This window comes from Anastrepha ludens, chromosome 2 (genome assembly GCF_028408465.1).
Source record: "Anastrepha ludens isolate Willacy chromosome 2, idAnaLude1.1, whole genome shotgun sequence".
NCBI lineage: Eukaryota > Metazoa > Arthropoda > Insecta > Diptera > Tephritidae > Anastrepha > Anastrepha ludens.
In genome coordinates, this window is record NC_071498.1 from 109,969,041 (window position 1) to 109,983,318 (window position 14,278).

At 35.2% G+C, this 14,278-nt stretch overlaps 1 protein-coding gene across 1 annotated transcript in view; it reads left to right on the plus strand.

Moving 5' to 3' along the window:
• The window catches only part of LOC128855077 (solute carrier family 23 member 2), a 36,494-nt gene that overhangs the window by 10,385 nt on the left and 11,831 nt on the right, over nucleotides 1–14,278 (plus strand). The window lies entirely within an intron of this gene.

The following is a 14,278-nucleotide window of genomic DNA, read 5'->3' on the forward strand; positions in this document are numbered from 1 at the left end:
TAATAATCAGCAGTTATCGTCTGGTTTGGTTCCAGAAGTTCATAATAAACAATACCGGCCATATCCCACCAAATAGATAGGAGAATCTTCTTGAGGTGAAGGCCATCTCTAGGGGTCGGTTTTGGTGTTTCATCTTTATCTAACCTTTATCTAACCATTGGCGTTTGCGAACAGGATTATTGCAAAGGACCCATTTTTCATCACCAGTAACGATACGGTTAAAAAATCTTTCATTTTCAAGTCGTTGCAGCAGCTGAGAACACACATTTACTCTCTGCTGAAGGTTGGCGACGGAAAGTCTATGCGGAACCCATTTTTCCAGCTTTGAAACCCTTCCCAACTGAACCAGGTGCCTGTGAACTGAAGCGATGAATTCAACCTCTGAGCTATCATATCGACTGTCAAATTTGGCTCAGCTTCCACGAGTTAGAGCAAGGCGTCGGAGTTAAAGACTTCAGGACGACCAGCGCGCGGGGCATCCTCCACGTCGCAGTTACCCCTTCGGAATTTTGAAAACCACTTTTGCGCGGTCCTTGCACTCACTGTATCCTCTCCGTGTCCAGTGTTTCTTCTGCAACAGCAGTAGTTGCATTTTTACCACTTTTATAAAAAAAATACAAAATATGCCTCTTATACGCGTTCGAAGATGCCATTTTATTTTTTAACAACACATAAAGTAATTTTTTACTTGCATTTGAAATACCTGTTTCGCCCCAGGTTGGGTTCAAATCCAAAAGGGTTGACAGATAATTATAGTCAGACAACGTCCGAACGAGGAGCGCATTAGCACTATATAATATATAATAATACCAATGCGAAAAATCTTGAAACGACGAAAATGTCTGCAAGGAACATTAAACTGTATTCTTTCTAGAAGAGCCGGGCAGTCAATTTCGCTATTAACGAGATTAAAGATAAATGATACTGCCTGAAGAGTACCTCTGTCACTTAATGAGAAAATACTAATCAATCGACAACGAGATTCGTGAGATGATTGAGGGCCTGAGAAATTGAATGAATTTAACAAAAGCGAAACGTACAAAGTTTTTTTGAATCCTCTCCACTCGATTTATATGGACTGCATGATATGGTCTCAAAATAAAAGCAGCGTAATAATTAATTTGGACCGCACAAACGCAGAATATAATATCTTAAGAGTATATAGGTCAGTGAAGTGCAAAAGCGAGCATAGCAAGTGAATTGGAAACGGACGAAGCAAAATATGTATTTTTAATATGATATTATTAAAATACGTTCACATATAAGTAGATGATCTACTTTTTCGTGCTTAACTCCCAATCTTAAATTAAAAAGCGAGATTACCCATAAAAAATTTCTCTCCCGAAATCTGAGATTGTAAAATAATCTTATATTATTACCATACACTTTTACATACAACCCTGTGTCTTCTGTGTTATTGATAATTATTTTTGCGAATATAAAGAGAAACGTAGACATAATTCTAATACAATTTTTGTTAAAAATTGTTAATTATGCATTCATTATATAGTACAGCACAAAGCGTGCGTCCATAGACGCTTTGGCCCGGTGCTGCTTATTATAAAATGTAATTACGAATTTCGCATGCGTATTACTGGCATAATTTTTTGAAACCTCAGTAAACGTCGTTTACGGATTTCCTCCAACAATTTATTACTAGTAGTCAATTGCGTAATTAAATTAACTATTCCTTCTCCTTGTCTTTTCTTTATATCGTTAATAATTAAACAAACCAATAACTCCAAAATATTCCACCAAAGTAATTTCTATGAAGAAAAACCTTTCAAAACAGTATTGACAGTTGACCAGTTGACAGTTGTCAATTTTGTAGGTAATCTGCCATATGTTTACGGGTAGATTAATTTCGTGGATTTATTGGTAATTACTGCATATGTGAAAGTGCTTTTAGTTATTAAAATTGTATGGGAAAAGTCCGTGCAGATCGCGTCAATTTGGTATCCATTTTGGATTAAATAACAAATATAAATAATAATTAATAGGTCCTACTCCATACCAACAAAAGCATCCCCAAATCATTATGCAACCGCCCCCGTGGTTGACTGTTTTTTTGTGAACCGCGGTGAGAATTCTTATCCTGACAATTCGCCCAGCATCATTTCGAAATAAACGTTTTTTTTGTTTCCTCACTCCAAAGAAAGTTATATCAATTTTTTATACACTCTGGTCCACACCATGACTTGTGCTCTTGAGCAAAACTTTTCCTCTTCTTTTGCTTGTTTCAACAGAGGAACTTTATAAGCTGTTTGCCTGGTAGGTTCACGTCGTGCAGTCGACGTCGTACAGTTCTCCAGATACATTATCGATTTCAGCTGTCAGAGTCACAACTAAATTATCAGTCGTGTAAGTGGTTTCCTTTTTGCCACCACATCGTTCTGTGGATTTCTTGGGCTTAAAGGCATTTGCAACAAAATTTTTGGATCGTCCAAATGATAAATTTGTACAATTTTTTGTGTTTTCGAAGATTGACAAAAAACCTCCAATCCTCAACTGTGCAATGCTGTGTACGACTCATCTTTGAAACAAATTAAAATTGTAAACTAAATTTATCCGAGCGGCACAAGGAAATCTATAGATAAACGTCGCGTACCTATTTTAATGACGTTATGTGTATGTAGATTTTGTTGAATTGTTGCAGATACGTATACTTAGATTTATGTAGACGAAAAAAAGTTCACAATGATAAGAAGAATAGAAGAAATTGGACATCTTCCGTATAACACTAATTTTAAAACACAAAAGAGATAAGAAATTTCATTAACGTTAATATGGAAAATTTAAGCTGGTCACAGACGGAAAACAAATCCAAAAAATCGGTTGAAAGTCCTTTTGCCACCCACGTGTGGATTTGTTGACGATTTAAGTTCACGTTGTTCGTTGCTGAGTGAACATCGAACGCGGAAAAAAATGATTGCCATGTATGGCATCAACATACAAGTCTTAAAAAACTAAAAGCACGAATAACATCCCAATTCAATTTAAGGGCATTAAAAGTGGTTTCAATTTTTCTTCTCTAGGGTTAACTTGGTCATTCATTCATTCTGTTTGATAATTGACAGATAATGCATTCCCATTCAAAATATGTTTGTATTTATTTAATGATTTAAAAAAATCATATGAACTTGGCGTAAAAATATTTGAAACATTTTACGAATGATCTTCTAAGTGTAAAATTTCACACCTGAGCATTGTATGATAATTAATTTGTTGTTTAAATGCTGTTAATTAGTTATAGGTTGGTTGAAAAGTAAGAAATCAGTAATAACAGCATGTGGATTTTTTAATTAAATTAGATTTTTTAACAGTTATCGTCGCTATATGTGAAAATCTCACCGAAATTTCTAATTTTCTTAAGTGCGCCCGTTCATTCGTTCAAAGCACTCGCCGTGAAGTAGAAGCATCTGACGGCGATGCAGAATCTGTTGCAAAATGCAAAAACACGAGGAATGTTCTGAAACTGTCCGATGTGCAGAATTGTTTCAAAAACGATAAACGATAAACGAAAAACGATTTCAAGCGAACCCTTCAAATTCAATGTGGGTCTTTGCTAGGGAGCTTAATATTTCTGAGAGTCTTATTCGTCTAGTGGTTCATTAAGATTCCCGGTATAAATCCTGCGGTGTGCGCAGAAGGCGGTGTATGTCGGAGCAAACACGAGAACAGCGAGTTATCCGATCAAAACCCTTCTAAACAAAATTAAACATTCTAAAGCGCCTGAGATGTTTTGTTTTTTTCTGACGAAACAAATTTTGACCAACACCAAAAGGCCAACCGCAGAAATGACAGGGAGTTTTCTTCTAATCCTGTTGAGGTTCCTGTTGTTTCAAAGAATATGTCATGCCAACAAACTTCTTTATTTAAAGATTTCGAGTGAGTTCCCTGCATATATCGACGTTCTAGAGACAGTACTGAAACTTTGGATTGATAGTGAACGAGGTGACAGCCGGATGGAGGAAATTTCATTACATTTTGTTCAAAATAAATGCTAATTAGTGTTGCTCTCAAGTTGTGTTCAAATACCGTACTCACCTTGTATAATATCCTTTAACTTCAGTACTCTTCTTCCAATGATTCTCTAATAATTTTATCCCACATCTGTAAAGATTTTCCGCAAGATCTGCATGATGCTGTTTTAGTCTAACTTTTCGAACAGCTTTTCCTTTTCTGCATATTTCTGAGAGGCCTGTGGCATCGGCAATATCAGGCTTAGTAAAATTTGGATCTTCACAAATAAAATCCTACGCTTGCTTAGTGATTTCTGATGGTGTTGAACTTCTTGGACGCCCATTACGGGATTCAAGTTCAACGCTTGTACGCCGAACACTTTTAAATCCAAAAACCTAACGATGTACAGTTCGCAATGAGGAGGAAGTCGATTCCTTTAATATTTTCTCCTTCTATTAGTGAATTTCTCTTACTGATGAATCTTCTAAAACAAAAAATTTCATCACTGATTGGTGTTTGATTCTCTTCATTAATTAAAACAAAATCACTGACATGTCAACTTTAAATTACTTATAAACTAGTAAGTGATTGATGGATCAGAATAAAATTTTGTGTGTATCCAGATGAAAGATGCCGTATAAATTTTGATTCCTCTATCCGCTAATAAGCGTCGCATTCAATACTTTTCAACCTAACTTCGTTATTATGAATTGGGGGTTTTTAGTAAATACTGAACATCTTATGAATACGATAAGAAGTCATTATTATTATTATTTATTATATATGTATATAATTGGCGTGTACACTCGTTTTGGGTGTTTGGCCGAGCTCCTCCTCCTATTTGTGGTGTGCGTCTTGATGTTGTTCCACAGTTTCAAGTCGACTACGAACGGCAGATATTTTATAAGGAGCTTTTGCATGGCAGAAATACACTCGGAGGTTTGCCATTGCCTGCCGAAGGGCGACCGCTATTAGAAAAATGTTTTTTTCTTCATTTTGGTGTTTCACCGAGATTCGAACCGACGTTCTCTCTGTGAATTCCGAATGTTAGTCACGCACCAACCCATTCGGCAACGGCGGCCGCCATTTATTTATTAGATAAACGAAAAATGCCTACATCTAATAGCTGCCAGAGTTTAATAATAAAGGGGAATTATTAAAGACAGTTCGAAGAAATTAGTTTTAAAAATAGAAATCAATATAACAATAAAGTTTTTCCTTTAACAACTGAAGCCATCTTGTCTTTGTGTGTGTCGCCTTCGTATATTGAAATAAAAACGAATACTGTTTTTTATAATATCTTGCAAAGTTTAGTCTTATTTTATTTTTTATGTAGTAGCCAGTGTGCTAATTAAGTTAGGGTTATATTTTTATGTATCTCCTATAAATAGTAATAATAATATTTTTTATGTAGTAGAATCCACAATGGTAGATCAGAGAAGAAATTAGTAAATTTTTAAATGAATTTATTACGCAAAACATGCCGATATGTATTTACTTACCAGCAAATACATATTTAACAACACAAAAAAAAACTTTTTTTTATAATTCAACATGTAACGGGCTTGTTTTTCTTTCTCGAACCATCCGAGTGTATTTCTGCTATGAAAAAGCTCCTTATAAAAGCCATTTGCCGTTCGAAGCTCCGGAGGAGCTCTGCCAAACACCTAACAGAAGTGTAAGCGCCAATTATTTATTTTTTTTCCTTTCTTGACTAGCAAACATTTGCAAATCAGTCGATGCAACGTACGATTTGAACGATTTGAAAAGTTATACTTTCACGCAAGAAAGGCCTTTGGTAGGCTTAATTCCTTTCCTACGCATACTTATTTTTTTAATCAGTTTTTATACTACAATCATCCAATTTTGTTTTTGAATAACACTTTTAACAAATAAATAAAAAAAAGAGTTTGCTTGATGGAAATCTTTAGTTTGACCTTTACGCGATCCCTTGCTTGTCTATTTGTATACTGCAGAGCCTGATTCACAAGTGACAAATATGATTGACGTACTGCGCCATTTGCAAAAATTATAAATCTGCCTAGGGGTAAAACTAATAGTGATTTGGATAGGACTATATGCATGTACAATATATATGAGTATATGAAATTAAAAAGCATAGCTCAAGGCTTATGAGGATTTTAAAATCAGTTTTGGAGCACAAATTTGTAGCCAAGTTTTTCAAAGCAAATTTTATATGGCACTGCTTATAAGGTAGCAACAGTGTTTGCTAACTAAATTGTGGCGTTGACTACAAGGGATGCTTTTATCATCATGTCGCTGCTTCTTTCTTGCTGCCCACCATTGATATATTTTTTCTTAAATTTTTAGTATGCACTGAATCATAGTCGAATTGAATGAGTGCAGTTTGCGCTGCAGTCCTATAAGTTCTAAATGCGCAGTTTACTAATTTTACGCATTTATCGCGTTTCTATCAGCTTGGGGTTTCGTTACGTAATGCATGACCTTGGATATACGTTTGGCATCAGCAGCTTCCTTTATCAAACCCTTTAATGCATGAATTAATAAAGCGTTGAGAAAAAAAATGTTTCAAAAATGGAAATAGTTCTATTTAATTATCAATAAGACATGGTTAGATTAGGTTAACCCGGCTGGCATTAAGCCAGACCTTTTGATCCTTAGCGATACCAGATGGAGATTGACCTTTATTAAGATTTAAAGTAGACATCACTGAGGATGTCAACGCTTTTAGCAAACCTAAGCAACGCAGGTGGATCTATTTTTGAGATATCCTCCAGTCCCTCAAACTGGGTCTCCCATACGTTTCGATCGCGTTTTTAAGAATGTCGGACAAAAACACAGAAGTTGTTCTAAAGTTTCCTCTATATCCTCGCTGCACTTCCAGCATTTGTTGTTGCTAGCAATCCCTATGTTGTACGCATGTGCAGCCAATAGTTTATGACCTGTCAGCATGCCTATGATAGTTATGTAGTCTTTTCGCGAGAGCGTAAGTACGAATTGAGTCAGTTTTTTGTCGTTAGTTCTACACATAATTTTTGCAGTTTTGCATGTGGTCCGATTAGTCCACCTAGCGTATCATCAATAAGACATATTAAAGGAAAATAATGAAAAAGTTTTATATTTTGGTTTATTTTTTACGGAAGCATATATGTATAAAAACTACTTCCAAAGAATAGAGAACAGTTGATAAACGGACAAATTATTGTAAGTCGAGAAAAATTAGTGTATCGACTTCCTGAATATTTTTGCTTTGCCAAAAAGTACTTAGGTTTTACTCTGTTATTGTTTTTTGAAAACGTATCACTCGAACTTCAATTCTGCTTTTTCACCCACGTGCACAAAAGTGAGGTTATTTCGAAATATCATAAAATCATAGAACCTTTTTTACTTTTTATTATTGCTGTATATTTAGCTTTGATGAATTCAGATAGTTATTATTAGTAATTATTTTATAACACTTAATTTGGAAATAAGATTGAATCAAAACTGCAATGCCATATATGGACCGAAATGCGGTAAAGGGTTAAGATGATTGATTATTCAGCCACGGCGTCAAATTTTTTCGCCATGGCTTAATCTGCATAAAAACACAGAAAACCCACATGTAGAAGTATTTTTATAATTCGTGCTTTCACAGTTTAACACGGGTTTGTTCGTTTTCATTAGTTTGGTTAAGTTAAAAGTCACAAATCACAATATTACCAAGTCAAACACTGAATTTTTACAAACATTTAATTTCTTCTCCTTTTGCTTGTTTTGCATTATTAAAGTACCTGACGTTACACTTGACAAAATCGCGTAAAGACGCTGCATGCTGTGTTCAGTTCGCCCTGACAAATTTTTGTGTTGTCCAAAAAAATTACCAAAAATATACTTTATATACAAAGGTTTTTTGTTGTCAAATTTTTCATTTTATCATTTTTGACCATGATTCAATTATTAAAGGTTTGCTCACTAGTGACATTCGATTTTTGACACTCCCTTACAAAAGGTTGTATTTAAAAATGTGAATAAAGTGGAACAAATTAAACCCTTTTTGGTAAAAATGGTAGCAAAAAAGTATTTTCTTGCTTAAATGGAAACAAACTGCGAACGATTTAAAAAATTAATTTTAATTAATATTTGAATGTAAATAACGGTACAAACAGAAGTTATAAGCGGAAATTGCGTCAAATATTAAAACAAGAAATTATTTCACTTAATCCAAGATTTTATTTTGTGAATTTATTATTAAATTTAAAAGCGATCGCGAAGTTGCGAAGCTTCGCCAATATGAAACTATTTTGTTAAAAATAAATAAATAATTGGCACGTACAATTATGTTAGGTGTTTGGCCGAAATCCTTCTCCTATTTGAAACGCGTGTCTTGATGTTGTTCCACAAATGGAAGGACCTACAGTTTTAAGACGGTTCTGGCAGATGGTTTTTTATAAGTAGCTTTTTCATTCTGGTACTGTGCTCTACTAAGCCTCCTCTGGACACTTCATTCATTCATGGTAAGGTGGGCTATTTGGAAACAAGCTCCGTCAATCCTAACTTTTTATAATGAAGTATGCAATGCTATCGGTCGTGTCGGGATTATCCCTGTCGTAATTCTTTGGGAAATGCTAGCAAAACATGAATTCCTTCTAAATCAACGCATCACAAGAAATAAAGCTTTGTAAATTCTCCACTCATCGATCTTGGATTATGTCGAATAGTCTATCATGTCCTAACTTAAGCGGTATGTATTCCATGTCATACTACCATAGTCCTGAATATACCGATGAAAACTCTTGAGCGAGTTGTTGCTCGTAAGCAGTCCATTTTGAAAATGAAATGTTTTTTCTACAAATTTTCCTTTTCCTCCACTTTTAGTCAAAATTTCTAGAGCTAGCAACCCAGTGTCTTGCTAAGGGAGCCGATTTGTCGAGAGGGAATGAGAAAGCTGCCTACTGAGCAAACCTTTTATCATTGAATCATGATTTTTGACTATAAACTACAAATGTCAACCGGACGCAAGTACAAAAGTGCACGAAATATTAGAAAATTAAATCATATGCTTTCAGATCATATGTATGTTTTCGTGATGGATAATTTTTTTTGGCTAAAATTTCTGCAGCGTAGAATGAGTTGCATCGAAATGAAACTTTGCACTCTAAATTTTTGAGTGATGGATAATTTTTTGGCGTTAGGAATAAGTATTACAAACTTTTGTGTTGAACACAATTAGTGTATCACCTAGAAGCTTCACAAACATAGACAGAGCTTCCCTGTAATTGTACGTGTGTTTGATTAAGAAGATTTGGTATTTCTAGGTACTAGGCATTTCTGAGTTCTTAAATGGTGAGATGAACTCAATTTATAAATTTTTAATTGCAATTTCCATATAAACTATTAGCTTTGGGTTTTCACTATTTTCTTGCATTTCTATTGATTTTGCTATAAATGTACAAATGTATGAAGTCTTAGTTAAGTTTTTCCTTTTTATGTAAGGAGTTATTTTTTGAACTCAACAAATAATGCGACTTTGTTGACTCCTAATCACTATCTGTGAATGTTAACAATTTGGACCCAATATTAAATGCTTTGTAAGTGAAAGGTGCTAAATCAATAAGTGCTGCGCCACGATTCCGAAGTAATTTTTCACTTGAGTTGAACGACTTTTCATCAAATATTATCCCAGCACAAGTAAAGCTTTTACGCGACCTTCATAATGCCAATGAAATACCCATATATTAATAAATACAAATATATTAGATAATTGCATCAGTCATTAATCATACATACATACATACAATGTGCAAATCTATTTACTTTCACGACTCTCAATGAATTGCCAATTGATTGGTTTATTTTTAAAATATTGCAACAAAGAATGTGTTGGCGCTTCAACTGCTTTAAGAACATACACACAGGCATGCAGACGTATGTGCGATTCCACATTCACCAATTTAAGTCAACGAGGTTGAGTCAATCAATTAGAAGTGGCACGGGCTGGTGCTAACGCCGTGACAGTAGTATCACAGAAAAATCAACAGCTTCCACTACGATCATGATGAGAATTTTATAAAGAGATGCTAATTTATGCAGACAGTTTTCTAGCATAACTAAGTGTGATTCGATGTATTTTTTTTTTTAATTCGCGTTGCGAAATTATAAAGGGTTGAAATGCAATATTTATACAGGGTGATACATCTAGCGTTTGAAACTTAATTTAGCTTTAAAACCAAGGTGCATGTACATTTTTCATTGATTTTGGTTTTTTTATTGGAAGGGCAAACTTTCACCACAAGCATGTAACGCAGTTTTATTCAAATGACTGCCATGGGTGCTTTTCCAGTGGTCTTAATCTGCCTCCCCATTTTCCAGTACAGTTCTGCAAGTTTCGGATCTTGTTTCAACAAAAGTTGAGTCTAATGGATATCTAATTGAATTCACCGTTTCGGCTGATTCGGCTAGTGCTCAAAGTTTCGGCTTCTATGTGTGCTGTGTGGCAGGTAGCGCTGTGCTGTTGAAATAAACTGTCGTTTATTCTATCCTCTTCAATTTTCGTGAATAAAAACTTTCAATCATCGAACGGTTGACTGACTAGCCGCTTTCTCATTTTCGAAAAAAATTGGTCCAATTATGCAGCACGTCCAAAATATGCAACCAAGACTAACTATAATAGTTGTGGAGGCATCGGCACTTTCATGACGACATGACGATTTTGGAGATCCCAAACAGATATAACGGAAATCTTTCAAAGTAAGTTCAAAGTGTACAAATTGATTAAATTGTAGCCGAAACGGCTGGTAATAATATTTCCAAACTAAACGCGGAACAGATCGCGTGCTCTTCAATTTCAGTACACTAAAAGCCTGCAAGAACTGTCGACTGAAATTACGTTTACAGCAATATTTTCATTAAATTTGAGTCCATGATGCCACCCCTCCAAAATCCGCATCAAATATTTATCTTTCGTTTATGCATTAACTTTTCGGTAATCTATGCTGATCTCTTGTGATACCTATTCAACTGCAACAATTTACAAATTTTGAGTTTGTTGAGAGAATCAAGAAGATTGCACATATCGCGGTAGAGCTACTTAGATCTTAGTGAATTTAAAATACTCAACTGTTGGGCTGACGTCATTTTGGAGACTTTTTAATATTTTTTGCTTACAAAGAGGTAATATTTCTCAATTATCTTTTCAACTCCTTTTCTTCTTTACATCCATCATATCTAGCCAAAATTTTTAGTTTGGTTTATAAAAGTTGTTTCTTTTGACACTTTTCCCACAGTTCTCTTTAAGATCTCATTTAAAATTATATATGTATGTATGCATATATAATTGGCGCGTACACCCTTTTTGGGTGTTTGGCCGAGCTACTCCTCCTATTTGTGGCGTGCGTCTTGATGTTGTTGCACAAATGGAGAGACCTACAGTTTCAAGCCGACTCCGAATGGCAGATATTTTTTTTATGAGGAGCTTTTTCATGGCAGAAATACACCCGGAGGTTTGCCATTGCCTGCCGAGGGGCGACCGCTATTAGAAAAACTTTTTCTTCATTTTGGGTTTTCACCGAGATTCGAACCTACTTCTCTCTTGATTCCGAATGATAGTCATACACCAACCCCATAATCTGTGGGAGATTGAATGAATCAAAACTATTAGAAAAAATTATATTATAGATTAAATCTTTTTAAAGTTACACCGTTTTAAGGGGCATCCAGAATTCGATGTCCGAGATATCCATGGAATGATATATGAATTACTCTCAGTCGTGCTCGGAGTTTCAGAGCTGTGCATTTCCGAATGGTGACCACTCAGCAACCGATTAGGCTACCGCGGTTGCTCATTTCACATCAATCAGTCGTTGTTCCGACACATCGAAGTAACATAAGTAACAGCTGTGTTGATTTTTTTAGTATGTCACTAACGCAAACTCAGTTTTTTCGTAAATAAATCGCTTATATGACCCCTGTTACGTCAGCCAATCAGCTGATTCTTTCAAATTTGTTGAGATTAGCGGTCTGTCTTAGACACACCTCTGAAATCTTTTCGTCATGCATAGAACGAAGTCGACTTTCAGCACGGCTGGGCTGTTTCCGTCTATTGATATGAAATGCTAAGTAGAATTTTATTCGCTTCCTTTATAAAATACGGTTTTAATATAGGAAGATTTTAGTTGCTAAATATGTACGCAACCACCCTATATTCGCTATATGCCCATAAATTATTGTTTTATTAAATTCAATTTCTCTGAAATATTGTGTCGACAAATTATTTGCAATTTTAATTTAATGCAAACAAAACTCAATACCCATAATTATTGAGATGGTATTCATACCGTTGGCATTAATTACGTGTGAATTGCATTCATCCATAAATTTTAAACATAAGTACTAGTATTAAATGTATAATTATTCAACTTAGCTATTCTGATACAGTAGTGGCTAATGGAACTATCTACTTACAAATATGATTTTTATATATTATACGAGTTGTGATTGTTAAAGAACAAGACTGCCGTTGTGAAACATCTATTTCATATATATTTATTTTTAACTTTACGGATATTTCATCTGTACAACGCTCCATACGAATCTTAAATTACGGCTATACCCCCGGAAAACATTTGGAAGGGAAACAATTTCGTTTGTGGGAGAAGGACGGTCGGAGAAGAGAGAGAGGCTTTTGCTTTCTTTACTGGCGACTCGCTTTGTGCTTTTTATTGCTGTTATCAAACTTGAAGAAGTAAACGTCAAAAGCAACTAATGTTACTGAAAACAATTTTGCCTGTGTGACCGCGAATGATATATCAAAAGAGAATTTCCAGTGTCTCCCTTCCAGATGTCTCTGTGTGTAAATCGAGACATAGCAAACAGACGCTGTGGATTTAAGGGACTTCCCTTAAATCGAATATGTGAAAGCAGCCCCACTAATGGTCCCTCTCTTTTTGCTGTGCTAACCAAGGGTTTGCACAGGTAGTTTACTGAATCTTGCTGACTTCTGCATACTAGATGTTACCTGCTGCTTCGCTCGCGTTTATCTTATAGCATGTAGCACCAGTGCTAACAATTTTATTTTTTAATTTTTTCATTTCTTGTCCGATATCGCCACTTCCTCTCCTTGTCAGCTCTGCTTGTGGTCTCTTAAGCTTCTAACCCATATTCGCATGTTATCATCCCTGTTTATGTTCACTTCCACTTCATTTGCCCTTCCACTTCCGCTTCAGGTGATTGCCGTTTTTAGTCCACCTCAACCTATAATTTTTTCTGTTCTAGTCACTTCAGGTTGCTGTTATCTCCGTTTCAGGTTACTTCCGCTCCTTGACAATATCGGTCTCAAATCAGTGCTGTCTTGTCTGACTCTCGCTCGTGAAGTATTTGAATTGATTTTGTCTCATTGGATTTTATTCTCCAACCTTTTTACCATTGAGTTAAAATATGAAGTCCTTTTTGGAGTTTAAGTGAAGCCTCCTGGGGGTTAGAGTCAGTTGCGAGAACAGCGGTGTCATCTACAAAAGTTGTTACGATAGTTTCTCCAGTGATTGGAAAATCGTGGATAAAAAGCAAAATTAAAATGGGCCCATTTTTATGCCCTGGGGTACAACAGCTAAACTTTCATAGAGTTCAGAGTGTTCTTCGTTTTGTTTAACAAAGAAATGTTGGTCTTTAAGGTATGACTTTATAAATAACACCTAAATAACACCGTGCGATAGTTAGTTTTTTATTTTCTCATCAATTTAACTTTTTGAAGGACTCAAAAGTTTTACAGAACTAAATGCTCAAAAATTTCTTTAAATACTCGCCTTATGATATTAATATGGATATCAAACAAGAGAGAATATATCCAACTATCTGAAAAAATGAAAATTTGAGCCAACTTGACCAAACGAAGAACGCCATTAAATCTAGAAGGTCTCAATTGAGTAAAATTACCTTTGCCGAAATTTTTAGTTTGCTCGGTGTAATTAGTAAAAGAAGAGAAGAATATTTAGTATCAGAGGAGATACTATTTGATGAAGTATTGTATTAACGAATCATTGGGAGTGACTTAGTAATTCATTTCGAAACGTTTCAAAGCCACAGAAATGAATTGGAATCAAGCAATGGGTACCACACGAATTGAAGACGAGCGATGTTAAAGTACGATCCTTTATATAATATATATGTATATCAGTATTTTATATATACTTGGCGCTTACACCCTTTTTGGATGTTTGACCGAGCTCCTCCTCCTCCTCTTATTTGTGGTGTGCGTCTCGATGATGTTCCGCAAATGGAGGGACCTACAATTTTAAGACGACTCCGAGCGGCAGTCTTTTTCTTCATTTTGGTGTTTTACGAAGATTCGAACCCACAA